This window comes from Malania oleifera, chromosome 7 (genome assembly GCF_029873635.1).
Source record: "Malania oleifera isolate guangnan ecotype guangnan chromosome 7, ASM2987363v1, whole genome shotgun sequence".
Lineage (NCBI taxonomy): Eukaryota > Viridiplantae > Streptophyta > Magnoliopsida > Santalales > Ximeniaceae > Malania > Malania oleifera.
In genome coordinates, this window is record NC_080423.1 from 80320188 (window position 1) to 80335084 (window position 14897).

Here is a 14897-nt window from a genome sequence, read left to right on the forward strand (position 1 = left end):
TGTTCCTGTCCAGGCAAACTGAACCCTTTTGGTCATACCATGTAAATTAGCTCCTCCAAATCACCATGAAGAAAAGTTGTCTTTATATCCATCTGCTCCAACTACATATCAAAATATGCTACCAAACCCAACACTGCCCTGATGGAAGTGTGTCTGACCATTGGGGAGAAGATCTCATCATGGTCAACCCCTTTCATCTGTGAGTAACCCTTTGCTACTAAACGAACCTTGAACTTTTCTCCCTTTTTTTCTGATACTACTTCTTTCTTCTTATACACCAATTTGCATCCTATCACTATCTTCCCCTCTAAAAGCTCCACCAATTCCCATGTCTGGTTCTTATGCAAAGACTCCATCTCTTCCACTATAGCACTCATCCATCTACTCTTCTCTTGTATGTGTACTGCCTCTTGAAAAGTAGTAGGATCCCTGCGACTAATAGCCAGTGCATAAGAAACCAAATCTTCAAAACCATACCTAGTGGGTGGTGTGATAGTGCATTTGGGCCTGTCTATAGCTATACTATGATACTGCCGATCTTTTGAGCTACAACCCCGTGCATCTAAAAATTGTCTTTTCTACCATGGGTCTGTTGCTCCACATGTACCATATGCTCATTGTTGTTGCAATTTTTTGGCACCTATTTCTCTTCTTCTTGAGTACGCTACAACATGACTTCTCATAAAAAACTACATCTCTACTAATCACCACCTTGTTTGCCTTCGGATCCTAGAGCTTGAAACCTTTCACCTCTTTCTAATACCCAAGAAAGATACACTGTCTAGACTTCACATCAACCTTCAATCTCTCCTCACTAGAAACATGCACGTTGGCTAGACATCCAAACACTCTCAAATCAAAGTAGTCTATCGCGCTGCCTGTCCACACTTCCTCTACTACTTTCTTATCTAATGCTACACTAAGTGACATGTTAATCAAGAAACATGTCATATTCACTACTTCTGCAAAGAAATTCTTTACAAGTCATACATTCAACCTGAGACACCGAGCTCTTTTAGCTATTTTTTTGTTCATCCTTTCTGCTACACCGTTATGTTGTGGTGTCTTGCGTACTGTAAAGTTGTAATGACCCCAAAAATTCTGCTATATTTTTTTTTTCCACATAACATAAACTAAATTGACCTGGACCCCAAAGGAAACCGAGGATATACTTGTCCATACATACATGACAACTATGCAGCGAAAACTATGATTTATTCAACCTTATATATAATACCAGAGTTCTATTATGTCCATAAATACACATATATATCCCAAAAAGGACCATAAATATCCTAGGTTCATACCCCAAAAAACCAACCTGATCTCAACCCAACAACTCACCCTTTAGCCAGGGTAGCACTAATAGCCTCCTCTATCTTGAAGCTCACTCCACTCGTCTGTCTAGGTTTCCTGAAATGTTTATATTGCTGGGGTGAGACATCTCTCAATAAGGGAGATAGACTAATATCAGTGTGTGGTAACACGAGTATTATTGTGTTATAAACATATACTGTACATGATAAACTGTATCTGATAAGTAAGGAAAATATGTACACAATTTATCTGCATTTGAAAAATCAAGTAAAACCGTTCTATATAAGTCTGAATAAATCATATTTCAACATAACATATCGTGTCATACTAAATTTCTGCATACATGCAAATCATCTATCATATCTATATATTACTTGAAATCATACCCTGGATGGATAGCTAGCTAATGTCATGTATTACCCCCACATAACTGGGTTGTGCGACCCGCAGGCGGGAGACCTAACAATGGTTGGCCTACCACTGTAACGACCTCAAAATTCATACCATTTATATATATATATATCTGTGTATCAACATTCATACCTAAGCAACGGAAACACAAATCATACAATCATTTACATATATTCAAAACAACACCATAATCCAGTATTTACAAACCATAGCCATACAAAAATGCCCTACTATCATCATCTACTTATAATATACCCAACTCTGTCAAAAACTCACCCTAAACCAGGGTGATCAAACACTCTTTCTATCCATGAGCCTGATCTGCTCGCCTAACTGGCTCACCTGAAAAATGTTAGAGTAATGGGGTGAGTCGACGCTCAGTAAGTGGAAATATGTTATTACTAGTGTGTGGCAGTTAAGTTAAGAATACTTAAAAATAGCAACTAAACTATAATGCAATAAATAATCTGTAAAGCATATCTTTCTTTCTCAATTTAAAAAATACTTTATCGTCTGTTTTTTCTACTTTTCATACTAATAATATCATACTAGACTCATCAGATACTGTAAAATTGTATATATATATATATATATATATATATATATATATATATATATATAACTGTACTTATTCCCTGAGACTCTGTACGTCATGATTTGACCCCTCATAACAGGGTTGTGTGGCCCGTAGGTGGGACTCTATCTGGTCGGCCCTCTAGATAAGTCAATAAACTCTACACTAACTCAATCCGGCCAAACTGCATCCTCTCCTAGGCGCGGGACTGGCTGCTACCTCATCTAATTGGCCCCCTCTACCCAGCGTACTGGGGAGCTGCATCCTCTCCGAGCACGGTTAGACGGTACCCACACACTATCTGAGATATGTGATTGCACTTTATCTGTATATAGAAATGGTACCATGCTCTGTAAACTGTATCTGTACTATATCTGTCTGTAATCTTTCCACAGGGATCTGATATTATATACATATATACATATATACTCCTTTACTATTTTCGCCATGTTTCCAAAGTTACCATAATGCTATCTTTCTGTACTATAAGAACTGTAATCTCTGTATACTATATCGGTAGCATCTTGATGCTATCCCTGTATGTCTATCTATACACTCTGTCTATATACTCTGTATGTTATGGTAATAGGAAACATGACATACTATAACTCTGTATATACTGTTCTGTATAAAGCTATGATATAAATACTGATCTGAACAAAACTGTACACATTTACACGTATATATATATATATATATATATATATATATCTGTCTCATGAAACTATTCATATAAAAGTTGTATATGCAGGTACACTTCTCTGTGAATATATATATCTATATCTGTATATCTAGTATAGTATGATTCATCATGAAAGCTGTATACATTTCTTCATTACATAAAAATCTACTCAGGCCACACTTGTATTTAAACTCTCATATTCTATAAATACTGTACAATAAACTGGTATAAATATGTATCTATAAAGTCTCTGATAACATTATGAAAATTTCTAGTATAGCATATTTCCCTTACCTTAGCTTTAAAAAGCCCCTATAAAATTCTGGCTCTATACCCACAGGGCTCCTAACTCAACATCCTGAAAACACAATCCCCCAAAACAAAACATCAGTATTTCTTAGCTTACATCATTTCCTATAACTGTCAGGAAGTCAAAAATTGAATAAAAGACCTTACCCTGAATTTGGGATGAAATCCAACTCCGTTTTTCCAACGATCCGCTCCGGCAAACTTATAGAAAATTCCACCAGGAGCGTTGTGGTAGCTTTGGATCGTCGATCCGGCGACTGGTGGGGTCAGAATCGAAGAGAGAAGGGAGAGGGAGAAGTAGAGAGAGAGAGAGGGGCGCTAAAAATGACGAAATTTCCCAGTTTCCCTCCATTTATACTGCCAAATTCGTCGATGAGACACATCGCCTTGTCGACGAGTCTTTCATTAAATTCGTCTACGAGTCCCTGTATTCGTCGACAAAATTCAGGCTGCTCCATACCCCCTCTCGGTATTTTCTCGTCGATGATGCCATGAATTCGTCGACGAATTTCCTTATATACTCATCGACAAAGCCTTGTATTCGTCGACGAAGCCCTGTATTCGTCGACGAGTTCTAGTAATCTCTTGAAATTATTATTATCTTCAAAATGCGATGTCATCGACGAAGCCTACTGTCTTCTTCTATTTTTGTTTCCATTTTCCTCTCTCTTTAACATTGAATATCAATATTTTCTGGGTCGTTACAACCACGCTAAGCCAAAACTAATTAGTCTATAAGTACGATTGGCCTGCCTAGCCTGATCTAGATTGTTAAGGGGGCACACTACTACACTAGGCTCAATCGACTATCAATCTCCTACACTCTATCTGAGACGTTTGGTAGCACTACCTAATCTGATAGCTACGGTACCGTGCTCTAAAACTAAACTAAGTCATCAGGGTTCTGCTATCATATAGTATATTACATAAATAGCTGTAATAATACTGTTGTATGATTCTATGTAAAATTTGTAACGATAATATTTTATGAATAACTACTATAATATATCTAGTCACGACATCTGCGCCGGCTGAATATCACGACATCTGCGCTGCCTGAATGCCATAATATATTGAAAATATAACTTCTATAATGTTTATAGTTTTTCTAAAAACTGTCATCAAATCATGTTTGTTCTGTGAAAATATAAAATATTTTGACATACCATTATTTACAGTAAAATTTATACTCATGCCACACACAAGTGAGTACTACTCTGTAATATATTATCTACCCTAGGAAAACATATTTTGCAGACAAAATAATATTAAATTTGTTTTCAAGGTTTCTTCAATTCAACATCAATATTCCCAAAAACTATACTAAACCATATATAAATTTCTGAATCAAATATTGTATATTCAATAATTAACTTTCTGAAAATACCTAACTTAATCTATCCCCTTACCTATTTCCCGAGAAGCCTATTAAAACCCTAGACCACGCCCACGGTGCTCAGAACTCTGAACCCTGAAATTGCATTATCCCCAGTTCAATTAACTCAACCCCAGTATATTTATCATCTAACACATTTCTTGAGTCCACATATTCCAAATAATCATTTAAATCCTAAAATAACTTACTTACCCTAATTTTGGAGTGGTGCCTAAGGACCCCGAATCAAAAATCCGCTTTGATTAACATGTAAAGAATCATCCCTAAATTATCGTGGTGGTTCCTGATTGTTGAAACGAGCTAAAACTGAGCCGAAATTGAAGAGAGAACGAGCAGAAGCCAAAATTTAGAGAGAGAGAGAGAGAGAGAGAGAGAGAGAGGAGAATATGAAATTCTCGCTGAAAATCTGATTTAAGCATATATATATATAGACTGCTGGCCACGTGTATTCATCGACGAGACACGTGTACTCGTCGATGAATCAAAGAAGGGTGTTCGTCAACAAAAACAATGGGTTCGTCGATGAACCCTTAATGGTTTGAAATTCCCCTACTGATCCCCTTTTCAAATTTCTTTTTTTTTTCTTCTTTTTTTTCCTTGTTTTCTCATAAAATAAAATATTCGTCTCTACAGAAGTGTCTCTTAATCACATGCTGTTCACACAACTTTGTGAACTTTGAATCTGTGTACTCAGTACCATTATCGAACCTGAGGCATTTGATCTTTCTCTCTGTCTGGTTTTCTATTTCATCTTTCCACAACTTGAACTTTGCAAATGTTTCTGACTTGTACCTCATGAAGTACACCCAAACCTTTCGTGAGTAGTCATCAATAAAACTCACAAAATACATATGTCCTCCTCGTGATGCTACCCTTACTAACCCCCAAAACATCTGTATGAACATAGTTAAGAATTCCCTCTGTCTTGTGTGTGGCTGTCTTGAACTGCACCCTAATATGTTTCCCAAGAACACAATGCCTACAGAAATTAAGCTTGCATGTTTTGACACCCTTCAAAAGATTTCTCTTATGAAGCTTCATCGTCTCATGCTCAACCATATGACCTAACTACATATACCACAAGCCTTTACTATCTTGCTCAGACTCTACAGCTGCAAGTCCACCTACAACAGTGGCACCTAATAGTGTATAAATATTTCCGGGTAGTTTCTGCCCCTTAATCACTGTTAAGGCACATTTACTCACCTTTATTACTCCACTTGCAGACTTGTAATTAAACTCATTACAATCTAAAATGGCCAATCAAATCAGATTTTTCCTTAAATTCGGTATATGTCTAACACCACACAACATTCTAACAACACTATCAAACATTTTAATTTTGATATTCCCTATTCCAACAACTTTGTATGATGCATTGGTACTCATTATAAAAAAACCATAATTTACTAACATGTAGATATCAAACCAATCTTTATTTGGTGTCATGTGATAGGAGCATGTTGAATCTAGAATCCAAGAATCTGTGAGATAATCTAAACTGGATAAAACATAAAGCATATCCCCTTCACCGCTCTCTTAGTCTTCTTCTTCCACTACATTCGCAGACTTTGATGGACCTTTATTCTCTGTATTCCCCTTCTTTTTACCTAGACAATCTCATTTTAGGTACCCTTTTTTCTCGCACTTATAACACTATATGTCCTTCCTCTTCTTGGATTTAAACTGAGATTTATTGTTACTTGATCCGCTCCGGGACTTATTTCTCCCACGTTCATGGTTACCCCTCACCACAAGCCCCTCAACTTGTAAATTCTCATCATTGGTTTTCTTCTTCTGATGAAACCTAATAGAGCACTTGTGATCTCCTCCAATTTGAGAGTTTCTTTTCCTCACATAAGAGTTGTAACCAAATCTTTCGTACATAGGAGAAGTAGGTAGGGAATTTAGTAACAACAACGCCTTGTCTTCGTCTTCGAACTTCATATCAACTCACTTCAAATCATTGATGATCTGATTGAACACATTGATATGTTGGTTCAGATCTGAGCCCTCTAACATCTTAAGAATATATAGTTTCTGCTTAAGATAAAGCTTGTTCATCAACGACTTGGACATATACCAACTTTCCAATTTCAACCAAACTGACGCCAGTGATTTCTCATCCATGACGTGATACATCACGTCATCGGCCAGACAAAGTCTGATAGTTGCCACAACCTTCGCTTTCAGTTCCTTCCAATTTATGTCATCCATGCCCTCCGACTACTTTCCGTATAACGCCTTCACCATGCCCTACTACACTAGCAAATCCTTGACCCTCCTTTGCCATAATCCGAAATTTCCAAATCCGTTGAACTTGACCATGTCGAGCTTCACAGAAGAAATCCCAAACATCGTAACCTGGCTCTGATGCCAATTGTTGTGAAACGCGCAGCAATTATGATGAATAGTATGGAAAAATAAAGAAATAGAGCAACAAAAAACAAACAGATTTAACGTGATTCGACAGTATGCCTACATCCACGGGAGCGAGCAGCAAATGGATTTCACTATGTAAAAGTAGGGTTACATCATATATATTTATACTAACCCTAATCATATAGAGGTATTAGAAAAAGTCCTCAAATACCCCTGCATCGTACCGCAGGAGCGTTTCCCCCGCACCCCCAACCTATTAATCGTGCCAGCCAATAAAACAATAAATTTTAAACCCAAAAGGCCAATTTCGTCACTCTATTTGTGAAACATGCAGCAATTATGATAAATAGTATAGGAAAAACAAAGAGATAAAGTAACAAAAAAACACACAGATTTAACGTGGTTTGACAGTATGCCTACATCCACAAGAGCGAGCAACGGCTAGATTTTACTATGTAAAAGTAGAGTTACATGATATGCATTTATACTAACCCTAGTCGTATATAAATATTAAAAAAATTCCTCAAATACTCTTGTACCACACCGCGGGGGTGTTGCCCCCCCGCATCCCCAACCTATTAATCATCCCAACCAATAAAACAATAAATTTTAAACCCAGAAGGATATAAGCCACATACTACAACATGAGGTTTTTTTCTTCGCAAACACATTCCCCACGCACACAAAAAAAATAAAAATAAAAATAGAAAATAATAGAAAGAGTGGGGCATGAGTTGGAAAAATCCCACAAGCTGTTTTTTTTTTTTTTTTTAATGATTAAAAATCCCACAAATGCAGTTGACATTATCTATTTGAATAGAATCATGCCGGTTCTTGATGACCCAAGAAAAGGGGAAGAGAAGAAAAGAAAAAACAAAGGGCAGTCAGGCACCAACACCAGCAGCTGTATTATATCCTATTATGGCATTTTCAACTTTTGCATGTTCCCTTGCCAAGTTGTCTCTTCCATTTCACGGCGATAAGAGTAAGCAACGCCCACAAACGTCGCCTTAATTGATGGCCTCTCTTCTCCTTTGGATTCCTTCCACTGCTGCAGCTGCGAACAGATTTTAGCTTTGTTAATATCTCCAATTCCCACCATCACCATGCACATTGGGTTTCTTCCACGAAGTTTCCTTAGTTTTTTTAAATAAATTACGCTATATAAAGTCTCTTAACCTATGTAGACAAACCCAACGTACCTATCTATAGGAGTACACAAGCCCTGAGATGCTCACATATAAGTACTTTTTTGTACATTGAAAGCCTACTAAGCTTGAAACATACATACATCAATAAATAATTCATCCGACATTCTATATCCCTTTTATTATTGTCCAAAATTTAATCAGGCATTCTAAAATCCCATATATAAAAGCTTTTACACTGTTTCAGTGTATGAAATTCGATCTTTAAATTTGAATTTATTCTTTAAATTTGAATTTGAATAAATCCGAACAAATCCAATACAATTTCAAAATCAATAACCCTCCCAATCTAAAATTTAACTATTTGGGTCAATTTAGCCTCAATATCAGTAACCGTTGAAAAAGAAAACAAAGAAAAGAAAGGTCACCAAGCAAGGGAAGAGGGAAGAGGGGCACAGACTCACATGCATTTCATTCATGGAAAATGATTGCGTCTCTCATGGCGCCACCATTCTCCCTTGCATCGTCATGATTCATGAGCCCTCGCTCCCAATCCAATCCACTCCCAGCCATCATGTCCCCCATGCGTCTCGCAATCATCTCCCTCCCCACGCAATTTCAGCGCATCGCCCCTTCTCGCTCTCCCCGCTTCCAACAATATTTTATTTAACTATTTTAGAAAGTTTATCTTAGATGGATTTAGACCTCCAAAAATTCATAAAAAATAAAGTCATAATAACATCGTAAATCCTGGATGAAAAAGGTTTGGAATCGTGTCAAAATTTATAAGAATAAAAGCTAAAGATAAAAATTAACAATAATAAAATCAAGCCTTAAATCTCTCACTTGATGGGATCAACTCTATGAATCTTTTTTCGCCAATTTATGCGATTATGGATCATTTCTTTTGACAGATTCGGGAATATTAAATTCTTACTCAATATCTCCTCCCAAGTTATTTTAAATCTATTCCTACTCCTTCTACTGCCCCCCCCCTACTGTAACTAACTCACTCTTCTTCACTTGTGCACTATTTGGCCTACAGTACAAATATTCATACCATTTGAGTCATCCCTTCCTCGTCTTCTACAGGACTTACTGCGAATATGTTCATTTATTAATTTATCTTTCAATGTTATACCGCTCATCCATCTAAGCATTCTCATCTCTTCAATTTTTAAAATTAAACTAAACATCAATATCTAATTAATATCAATAAAATTAATACAAATTAAAACTCGGTGGAGTAAATGCCCATTTTGTATTAATTTCAAGTAGCACATTAAAAAAATTATGATTCACACAATAAAAATTGAAAAGAAAATTTTAAAATTATTATAAGAAAAATAAAATATTATAATAATATTACTTAATTGTTATAATTTCATAACAGTTACTTAATTTAAATTAGGTAATTTGTCAAACATAAAGGTAAAAAAAAAAAGATAAAATAAAACTCTAAATTCATTTTTTATAAATTAAAATTATAAAAAGGGATGTTAGTTTTTCTACGTGAAAGGATATGAATGTCAACTGAATAAAGAAAATCTAAATTTATATTAATTAGTTGACTATTATTTAAAACAATTCGCCCGACTTTTTTTGTTTATTATTATTATGAAATTTGAAGAAATGGATTCAAACCAGCTCAATTCAATTGTAGTTAATGGCAGCATGCATGCTGGCTTCATATTTTGACGACCAACCTTCACGAGGTCATTTCTTTCTACAACCCCAACCCACACCCAAGCATCATAATAACAATACAAAACATCATTAATGATATGTTGCAAATAAAAAGAGCATGTGCCCTCAATGCTGCATGCCATGCTGCCTTTAACCACAGCTCACCATTGAAGTCCAATACAGAAATTTTACATGCAATCCGAAACAATTGCGGTCCAAATAAGGTGTAACTTCCCATTATAGCAAAATGCAAACAGACCTTGTGGTATAGAAGATAAAGAACCAACGCATTTGTCAACACATTCATGGTAAACTAGCCATAGCTTCTATGTCGATAGAAGAAGAGCTGGAATAAGCTAACTAAAGTTAATAGTAAAAGAGGGGAATACTCCCAAAATAACTTGAGAGATGGTAGGCACGGATTTGACAGCCCTCCATTTACTAGAGAAAACTGGCCTTGACATCCCAGAAGCGGACTCATGCAAGCAATCCACCTAGTGAGACTCAAGACTTATAGTGATGTGGCCCGTGTTGCAGCCAAAAAGCACATCCAATATTCCAAATAACACAAAATATATTGCAGCCAAAAGTACATCCAATATTCCAACAACACAAAATATATTGCAGCCAAAAGTACAGTCCAATATTCCAATAGCAATCCAATAAGAAAATTACGTTCTGGTGAACTGCAAAAACTCAAACTGCAGTCCATAGTCCAAAATTACAATACTTCTACTGGCAGAAAATACATTCTGAATAACCTGCAATCCTATGTCCATAACAAACCATCTTCACCAAAACCAGATTCATAAAATTTGCCCAAGTTATTTAAAAAGCCAGCGTATTTAAGCATCATTCCAGAAGTCACAAAATTCATATTGATTGAAAAATAGCCTCTGCTACTATAGACATTCAAGCATCATTCCAAAACCCAAATATTCAAGTGTCTTAATTAGACATCTAAACTCACCATGAGCAACCATTTCATTTTCTTCAAAAATTCTGGTTCTACATTTAACAGTATTATAATTAATATTAGTACGTTTATCGAAGAAAAAGGAAATCAACATGGAACTCTAGTACTAGTACACCAAAGATTAAACCCACCCACGCAATGCCCGTTCAATCCTTAGCTCCTTTCCTGCGCAAAATGCATCTGTTCACTAATGCAATGCCCCTTTCTATGTTCTCAGTCACCAGGCTTTTGTTCCATGTTGCTTCCCAAGCAATGAAAACCACATTTTATTGGGGCCATTGTCTTCTCTATAGCCTTCCAAGGATAGGAGCTTCCCGCTTATCAATCCTCTTTGCCAACAAGCCTATAGAAGGAAACTGCTCAACAGCTTTAAATCCTAAGATTAATACCATCCTCCACGGCTCTGGATAACATTTTGCTAAGCATATTTTTCACCATATAAAAACGAATGGAGAGAGAGAGGGAGGGAGGGTCCCCTTGCCTTAGGCCCCAGGAAGCAGGAAGAATGAAAGTAAATACAGAACACTGGAGCAGAAAAACCTTTCCAGAGCCAAACAACATTCACCGAGTAGACAATCCACCAGCTCTTTCATTGAAAAATACCTCCCATCTCTCTGGAAGAAATTCCTTCAGCTAGTTTACTGCCCAGCCCCTCAATTACCCAAAGGAGACTGCCCTTCAACTCCATAAACGCCACTAGATTCCACTTTCTAATCTCTGCTTGCAAACCCTTCAATTTAGAGCATAGTACTTAGCTAGTGCGACCCTCAAACCACATGTCGTTCCACCTCTTCTCCACTAACTCTTCAAAATTTAAACCCTTAAGCCTGAAAGACTAAAACATGTTCTCGAAACCAAAAGGTGACAAACCTCTAATCATTACTTCAACTTGTAGAAGGATGGGGAGGTGATCCAATGTTGGCCAAAGAAAATATTTGCACAATATTGAGGAAAAGGTCCACCCATCAATTGTGGCAAGAAAGATATCAATTCTAGAGAAGGTGAAATTATCCCTAAAAGTGAACAAGTGAATAAAACCCATGACAGTGGCAAAGATCAATTAAGGAATTCCCATTGAAGAACCTGAGGGCTGCCATATCCCTTCTCTTCCCACCACTTCTTCCATGGGGGTGGACTCTGTGGCGGTCACCACCTAAGACCCATGGATAATTCCTTCAAGGTTAAATCACTCAACAAGAAAATCCTCCTTTCATCTTCACATGGCTCCTGCGCTCCAGTGAACAGCCAAACCAACGTAACCTATAACTTGGAATGTTCTGGTTCATGACCAGGAATGGGATTGCAGTATGGAAGATGCTCTAAAATGTGGAATGTTAGGGGGGTATACTTCTATGAATATATTGGTGAAACATGTGTACTATAACCCATATATTTATGTTTCTAAATCAAGAAGAGATTTTCTTTTGTAAAATAGATTAATAATGACTCAATATAGAATTACAATGAAATAGTTCCCTGCTTTAACGAATAAAAAAATGTTACGGGAAAAATAATGAATTAAAACTTTGGATCACTAGATTTAGCGTTCCTGAACTCCAAAAAAAAAAAAAAATGCACCCAAATTTTGAAACATTTGTAACAATTCATGGTTCACTAGGGTGTTCTTGTTTTCTGGCAACAATGATCCAAACCATCCCATTCACATACACATAATCAATAAATCCACAATGATGTCCAAGGAATCAATAGCATCTGTCTTCTTCAAGACACAAGCACCACTAGCCAAACTGTTTGCCTCTAGATCGAAAGATCTATAGTCCCTAACCCAAGATGCTCTTTAAGTCAATCTCAAAAAAAGAATTCCATGTGATTTCTGCAAATAAATAACATAAAGTTACTAGCTTAAAAAGTTTTTCGCCACTGCCCTCTTCTTATTGTCCTCGAAGAGGACCCTCTTATATTCTGTTCCTTAACCCCTTTATTTTTCAACCAATTCTGTCATAATTGACATAACATTCTAACCTCTTAAGCTCTCAATTAATGCTCCAGCGATTCATACATTTTTTCAGGTTCTTCCTTTATCCAACTCTACTACTTTTTTCAGTCTTAAAAGGTTTTCCATCCAATTCTTCAAATCCATAAAGACATGTTCATATGGTCTTAAATTTCCACAAAATTGTCACACTTTATGCCCTTCACCACTCTTCAAATCTAAATGGTTGTTAGTTTCTGTCTTACAAAATTTTTATAGAAATCAACGAATTATCCAACTGTTGACATCTTGAAATTTCGGTGAGAAAATTAGACCATGGAACAAAATTTCCTTGAAATTAAAATTGAGATTTAAAACTAAATAGAAACTTCTGATGGGGGGTGGAGGATCAAGAAAATTACTTTGAAGGATATGAATGAAAGCCTTAAGAAACACTCTTGCCTCCTCAAACACTCATTAAATTTCAATATAGCACAGAAAACACTATTAAACTGACAATTTATTATTTGCGATGGAGTTGAGAAGAAAAAATGAGGGGAAAAAAAAAACTTATGTCATGGCCAAGAAGAGTATATAAAAATATTTTGTGGGTAGAAAAAAAGAAAATTTATTAATGGTTGGAAGATATACAAAAAGGCAAATAAGGTATCCTTCTAAGATAAAATAAAAGAAAAATGAAAATGAAAGTGGAGAAAAATTTTAAAAAAGAAAAAAATTAATAATAATTTTCCTCCTAGAGAGGAGTTCAAAATGGCTCTCTCACTCTCATGTCTCTCCACTCTCCTCTCTCCTGTTGAAGCTCTCCTTACCTTTTTGTTTTCATTTTGCCATTGCTATCACTCAACATGAAAGATGATTGTTACTGTACACCATCAAGAATAAAGGAAACTCTGATCTGGGACTAGAGAAAGTAGGAAGGGGGAATTTATGATCCTGTTAGGGAGAAACCTAGCTTATAGCCACTAGGTTAGGGTTTTGTTGGAGACAATGAGTTGGATTGCAGATAATTTATCCTCCAATGCTAGGTCATTGGAGAATTTCACTAGTAAAACTAGGTTTGGAAGGATCAATAACTGGATGGCCATCAGGTTCAACAAAATGGATACATTTTTAGTAATAGGGTTGGGAAGGAATTGTAAGAGGTTCTCTGTTTTAATTCCAGGAGGGTGTCATGGTTATGGATGGAGCAGTAAGAACTTCAATCAATGTGGACAGTTACAGAGAAGAAAGACTCATTTGGATGAAGGGAAATGGATTGATAGTGCAGTGAGGTGATTGGTTTGGAAGGAAATCATGATGCCTAAGAATGTTGTTGTGAAAACGAGCATGGAATTGCGCAGCGGAATTTATAAATGCAGCAAAACAATGAAGCCCAAAGTATAATTCACACACAGTATATCTGAAAAACAACAAGAATCAACACACAAATATACGTGGTTCGGCAAAGCCTACATCCACGGGAGCAAACAGCAAAGGTTTCACTATGAAAAATCAAAGTACACAATACAATGGTTACAATGATCTCCTCTATATCATAATATGCCTAGAAAGACATATTTAACAACCCCTTGGAGGTTTCCCTCCAAATACCCAACCGTCCCAACATTCACATTCAAAATTTGAATTCTTTCGTGCAGCCTCGAGAGCAGTCGTCGACGATTGATGTCCACTCATCGACGACTCTGAACTTTTGAACATTATCTGCTCTCCATATCTCAGATGTCTGAACTTTTCCTGCTCTCGGTATCTCCACTCATTAATGAAAGAGGCCCACTCGTCAACAAGTCCCCTGTTGCACAACACAAAGACTTCACCCATATGTTTTTTTCTTCCTTTGTTTATGAACTCCACCAAAGTATAAGGGTCACACAAACATAACAATCTTCACCTTGGCAGTTATACACTTCTTAGGAGATCCTAAAAAACATATCTGATTGCTCCACCTTGACCTTAGAACCTTCGGTTAGGTTTGTCTCCCTTCTAGCACTTGGAAACATGGAGTACGTTCAAGCAATGCTTGAGCTTTTCAATAGTGACCGGCTTTGTCAAAATATCCGCTACA

The 14897-nt window shown here is 36.5% G+C and overlaps 1 protein-coding gene across 1 annotated transcript in view; it reads right to left on the reverse strand.

The window, feature by feature from the left end:
* Positions 1-1802: 1802 nt before the first annotated feature.
* LOC131160096 (uncharacterized) overlaps positions 1803-14897 on the reverse strand; it is a 35464-nt gene continuing 22369 nt past the window's right edge. Inside the window, exon 5 of the transcript XR_009137927.1 lies at positions 1803-2070. The gene's annotated coding sequence lies outside the window, so the exon portion shown is untranslated. The remainder of the gene's footprint in view (positions 2071-14897) is intronic.